This window comes from Pseudochaenichthys georgianus, chromosome 22 (assembly GCF_902827115.2).
Source record: "Pseudochaenichthys georgianus chromosome 22, fPseGeo1.2, whole genome shotgun sequence".
Classification (NCBI taxonomy): domain Eukaryota; kingdom Metazoa; phylum Chordata; class Actinopteri; order Perciformes; family Channichthyidae; genus Pseudochaenichthys; species Pseudochaenichthys georgianus.
Window position 1 is genome coordinate 10,325,902 of NC_047524.1, and position 6,000 is coordinate 10,331,901.

Sequence of the window (6,000 nt, forward strand, 5' to 3'; positions counted from 1 at the left end):
CTCATGATGTAATCAGATGTATTACAATTTGATTCACAGAGACAGGCTGATTACAACTATAAGATATTACATTTATAGTCCTAGTATAGTAGGGGGGAGCGCCCCCCAGGTTGGGAACCACTGGTGTAGTCTACTGTACAACCAAGGTATTGAAATAGTTATGTTTCTTAGATTTTTATATTGTGAGCCCAAGAAGGACCCAATAGGTAAAACATTTTAATAAAAAACATAGGCTATTGCAACACACTCTCACTCCATAATCGTCCAGGAGCGACGTTTGGTCAGTGTCCGTGGCGTGCAGTTGTGACGCTCCTAGGCTCCTTCAGCTTCATAAAGGGACGCAAATAGCTTTCAACTGATTGCAATGTATTCCCATCTGCGGCGGGATTTGACGCTCATGGAAGCACGGCATTCGTTTGTGTCGGCTGCCCTTAAAGGCAATGTGAGCGTCCATTCTCATTGGATAACGGAGAATTGTAAACCCGGAAGTAAGTATTCCCCTTACTGTCGATTGATTTTACAGTGATATCTGCACTACTCATCGACTAAAAAACACCAGATTATCCTTGTTAATTACACAACATTGATTGGTTTAAATTGTGTGCAATGCTTTTGTATTTTTCCCATTCGATTCGATATTTTTTCGGAGTAAAGGATGGCAGAAGACACTACACTACCCAGAATCCCCAGCTATCGTTTGGACTACACCATGTGCTCCGTTTGACAAACCCCGTTTTTTTTCACCATTGCTGGCATCTATGTCACGTGATCTTCAAATTTCTCCCTGCAGAAATAAAAAACATGGCCGAACTTCGTTTTATTCTCGGTGGAAAATGCCTATTTTAAAGTTAGTTTGTCCATTAAAATGCATTTTGATGTCATTTGATGCGAGAAATATGAGTTGTTATTTCAGATTGTGTGCAGTGGATGTACATGATCTTTAGTTTGCTAGTTATTACGAAGATTACTTCAGGAAATTGCGTCCATTCAACGTTTTCATTGTTACCAAGGTGGTTGCTAGGGACGCTGCTATCGGTATTATTTCTGTTATGTTGTGTAACTGTTTAATGGTGTTATCTTTATTGCTACCCCCTTCCCCGTCAATGTATAGTGTTGGTCCACAGCGCAAACATATTAGTTTAACAAAATCCGCATCTTGGTGCGGATTTTGGGCGGTGGTGGCGAAGTCGATAGGGACTTGGCTTGGGAACTGGAAGGTCACCAGTTCAAGTCCCCGAAAGACCAAGTGCTACCGAGGTGTCCCTGAGCAAGGCACCATTCCCCACATTGCTCCCCGGGCGCCGTTCAAAATGGCAGCACACTGCTCCTAACACTAGGATGGGTCAAATGCAGAGAAATAATTTCCCCATGAGGGATTAATAAAAGTTCATCTTAATCTTAATCTAAAGATAGCCTACGTTATTTTCCCCTGTGCAATTCCAGGCTCACATCTCACATCACATCGTCATTAACAGACCGAAAACAGACCGACAACATTTAAAAAAATAAAAATAATACTTTATTCCGACTGTGCTTGCTTTTCTCTTTGAAAGTCATCACATAACGGCATTGTAATACACGGTTCGGCTGCATTAAATATTACATATCTGCCGTAGTTCTGTATTTATAGAGCCCTGATGAGAAGACTTCTAGACAAACATGAGGAACTGAAAACGTGACGTGGATCATAAATATATCAGCCATTAAACAACATCTGTCTTTTCACACAATACGTCTCCTTGCAGTATCAACACTAATTCGGCTGACTTTTATATTTGATCCAATTGGTAGATAGGCTGTATTTACACCATAAAGGTGCACAGCTGATATAAAGGGACACCTAGTGGTTAAAGCATGTTATTGAATTTCATTATTTTTATTTTTAGATATTAATAGGATCCCTATAAAGTATATTCATTACTCGTTATTCTCTACTAATAGTTAATTAAAGACTGTGACTATTTTGCACATCCCTTTCAAGATTTCAAGATTTTCTAAGGTTTATTGACATATCATATAGACCTACACAACTATGGTGTAGTTATGCATTGAATGAAAAACTTGGGTCGCAGGTTCCTCAATAGTGCATTACAAGACATCTATCAATATTTGTGCATACCTCCAGCAATGTTAACAATGTTGAAGCACTTATTTTAACTGATATTATACATAATGTATTATACTCTTATAAGATGTATGTAGATATTTCATCTCCGGCCTTGTCAGGTATTGAACAATCAATAAATAAAGAACACAGAATTGTTAAATATAAAACACAGAATTTGTGTGATTATACTAAATGATTTACAAATAAACACAACTGCATATTTAACTGTTACACATGCTGATGTAACGCAAATGTTCCAACTTGGGAGCAATAAAGTATATCTTATCTTAAGCTGATCGATGGCTACTGCCATATTTGCAAAAAAAGTGCATGTTTCAGGCTTATCAATTAATGTAATGTAATGTTATCAATTAACAACAGGAGGGGTCACAAACATAAGACCAGCTGTTAAATAAAGTTCTTCTGACCTTAGCTGGCATGTGTGTATATATATTAATGCTGCCCATTAGGCCTATGGGCACAAGCAATGTTCACCCATTTATTAATTATATGTTTTAAATGTGTGTTTCTTATCTCCTAAACCTCCAGGGATGTACACAGTTTAATACTGGCAACTTCTTATTATGGGAAATACGAAAACGTCTTTTAAAACTACAACTCCCGGTAGAGACGTGCCATAGATAGAGAACATGTTGCGAAACAGAATAGTCAACATGTGTAGTTCTGGGGACGGGGTGGGGGAGGGGGGGACGCGGTGGACCCGTTCAAATCCAGTTTTGGACAGTCTGCTGTGGTTCCATCCCATTTCAAGTGCTGTTCGAGGCTCGGCATAACCCTCGGAGCACACTCTCCAATCACAGAGCTTGAGGACTATCACGGGGTTTGTCAAACAGAGCACATGGTGTAGTCCAAACGATAGCTGGGGATTCTGGGTAGTGTAGTGTCTTCTGCCATCCTTTACTCCGAAAAAATATCTGTTTCTCCGAATCGAAGGGGAAAAATACAAAAGCATTGCACACAATTTAAACCAATCAATGTTGTGTAATTAACAAGGATCATCTGGTGTTTTTTAGTCGATGAGTAGTGCAGATATCACTGTAAAGTCAATCGACAGTAAGGGGAATACTTACTTCCGGGTGTACAATTCTCCGTTATCCAATGGGAATGGACGCTCACATTGCCTTTAAGGCAGTGGTTCTCAAACTTTTTCTGTCATTCCCCACTTTGAACAGGTGGGCCTTTTCAAGCCCCACCTGTTCCTCGCCGCTCCAATAAAATGGTAGGCCAAGCTTAAAATGGTCAAATGTATCGTTCTATAACATGGGTCTCCAACCTTTTTTAGGATGAGAGCTACTTTCAAAAAAATTAAACGAGTTGTGAGCTACTTTTACTCCTCTTTTTCAGTTTTTTTGCAGTGTATATATTTAGCACATTTTAACATTATTATATGCTTACCTTTAACCTTTGTGTGCCGTTTGGGTCTGTGGAACCCGTTTTCAGTGAAAAGAAAATGTATGATTTTTTTTTAAATGTTGAAGTTAAATGCATCAATCTGGTGGACTTTGAGCACAAAATTAATGTATGGATACATCTCTCAACACTCTATGAAAGGGAGCTGTATACTTTTCAATAATCCAAACATCTTTAGAATATGATCAAGATAACAAATCATTTAAACTTGTGTATTCTTATCTTATGTTACCTAGTTAGCATTCTTTCTTTTTATTTATGCATTACTAATCACTCCCCTTTTAAACTGTTTACTGTCCTATAGTAGCCTACACATTGCAATGATTTCTTACTTTATTTTGTACTAGGCTATATTAAATAGATAAAGCTGTGTTTTCTCTCTCTCTCTCGGTCTCTGTGTCTCACTCGCTCACAGAGGCTGTGTGCTCCTCCGTGGCGATGATGGCTTGCGTTAAAAGATAATAATAAACATAGGCCTATTTGTAAAGCGGGGGGACACAAACGGGATTTCGAAAAGTGTCACGGTTAAACTCCTTATGAAGTGGTGAGGTGCCGCTCCACATTGCTTTTCTTCCTGACTGCAACACTGTTGTGTGTGTGTGTGTGTGTGTGTGTGTGTGTGTGTGTGTGTGTGAGAGCGTTTCACATGTGTGTATGAGAGATTTTTACATATGTCTGCAAATGAGTATGGTTTCAGTTGTGTGTGTGTGAGCAGGCTCGGATTGGCCATCAGGAGATTCGGGACTTTTCCCGTTGGGCCGCTGTCGTTGGTGGGCCGCTGGCTCTGGCATAGGTGGGCCGTGGACTTTCACTGCGCCGCTGCGCCAGTACCGCATCCGCCGCCGCAAACACCCGCCGTTGCGAGGCTCTGGCGGCTCCGGCAGGTCCGGTGCAGCGGTGCTATGAAAGTCCACCACCGTTGCGAGGCTCCGGCTGTAATAATCCACTACCGCCCGTGACGACCCAGGTTCGATTCCGGCCTGAGGTCCAAAACACCTATCACATCTCTGCGCCCCACACTTTGAGAAACGCTGCTTTAAGGGCAGCCGACACAAACGAATGCCGTGCTTCCATGAGCGTCAAATCCCGCCGCAGATGGGAATACATTGCAATCAGTTGAAAGCTATTTGCATCCCTTTATGAAGCTAGGAGCCTACACCCATGTAGTTAATTTTAACACTATGAAAGAGTTTATATTGAAACCACCAGCAAAGTGTTAAATTAACACTTTCCAAAGTGTTGACAATATAACACTATCACAGTGTTACTATACCAACACTAAGAGTGTAAGATGTGAACACCAACACTGAACACCAACGCCGATAACAACACTAACAGTGTTGGCTGCATATTCAATTCAACACTGTTCTGGTGTAGAGTAACACTACAGTAGTGATACATCTTCTTCCATCTAACACCTTTAAGAGTTAAACATGTACACTAATAGTGTTGCAATTCAACACTGTTCTGGTGTAGAGTAACACTACAGTAGTGATACATCTTCTCCCATCTAACACCTTTAAGAGTTAATCATGTATACTAATAGTGTTGCAATTCAACACTGTCCTGGGGCCTATACTACGAAGCTGGTTCAACCTAACCTGGATATGTTTGAGTTAGCCGGTTGGCCTAATCCAAAACATACGCGCTGTCGCTAAACTGTACTACGATGCGGGTTATCAAGTGGATCGCTCAAGCCAGCCGTGTCCTATCTAGTTAGGTGCGCGTTCACATGAAAGGGGTGGTATTTGGAGCATTCGACCAATCACAAACATGGAGAAGCGCACTGACAGCGCAGCGTCATACTTCCTGAATGAAAAGTGAACTTTAATACTAGTCAAATATGAAGAAGTTAAACTTTAAACATCCATGACTTAAACACTTGATCCAGGATCAAAGCCACAGAGCTGCACTTGCAAGGTGAATACAGCTGGAAAAAGAAAAAGTGTTTGAATGCGAACATTAACAGGTTTATGATATCACTGTCCCGTCTAAAACACGATCTGACTTTAATTACATTTGTCTCGAGTGTTTCGTCAACTTAATGTGTTGCTTAAAATAATACTTCTGCATACAGTATGTGACACTGTAAGTGTTGCACGGCCAGATACGGCTCAAGAAGCTGACTCAGATAAGGAGATATATGATACATTATGAAGTGATATGAATGTGATATGGGACGTCTGCACTCAGTGTACTTATGTTGTGGCAGCTATTTAACTGCTTTCTTAACGCTAATGTTATAATAGTCAGATTGCTCTGAAGATGGGAGGTGATATTCTATTCATTTTCACGTTCACAGTCGGTGATTTTTGCCGGCCGTCTTTCCTGCAACGGCAGCTTTTCTGTATTTCCTTTCTCGTGTAATATGACTTGATCGCTTTAAACTCCACACACTGAGCTCTGATTGGTCAGCAGGCGGTGCTTTCACTGAGTTGAGCTCTTAGCCTGCAACCTAACTT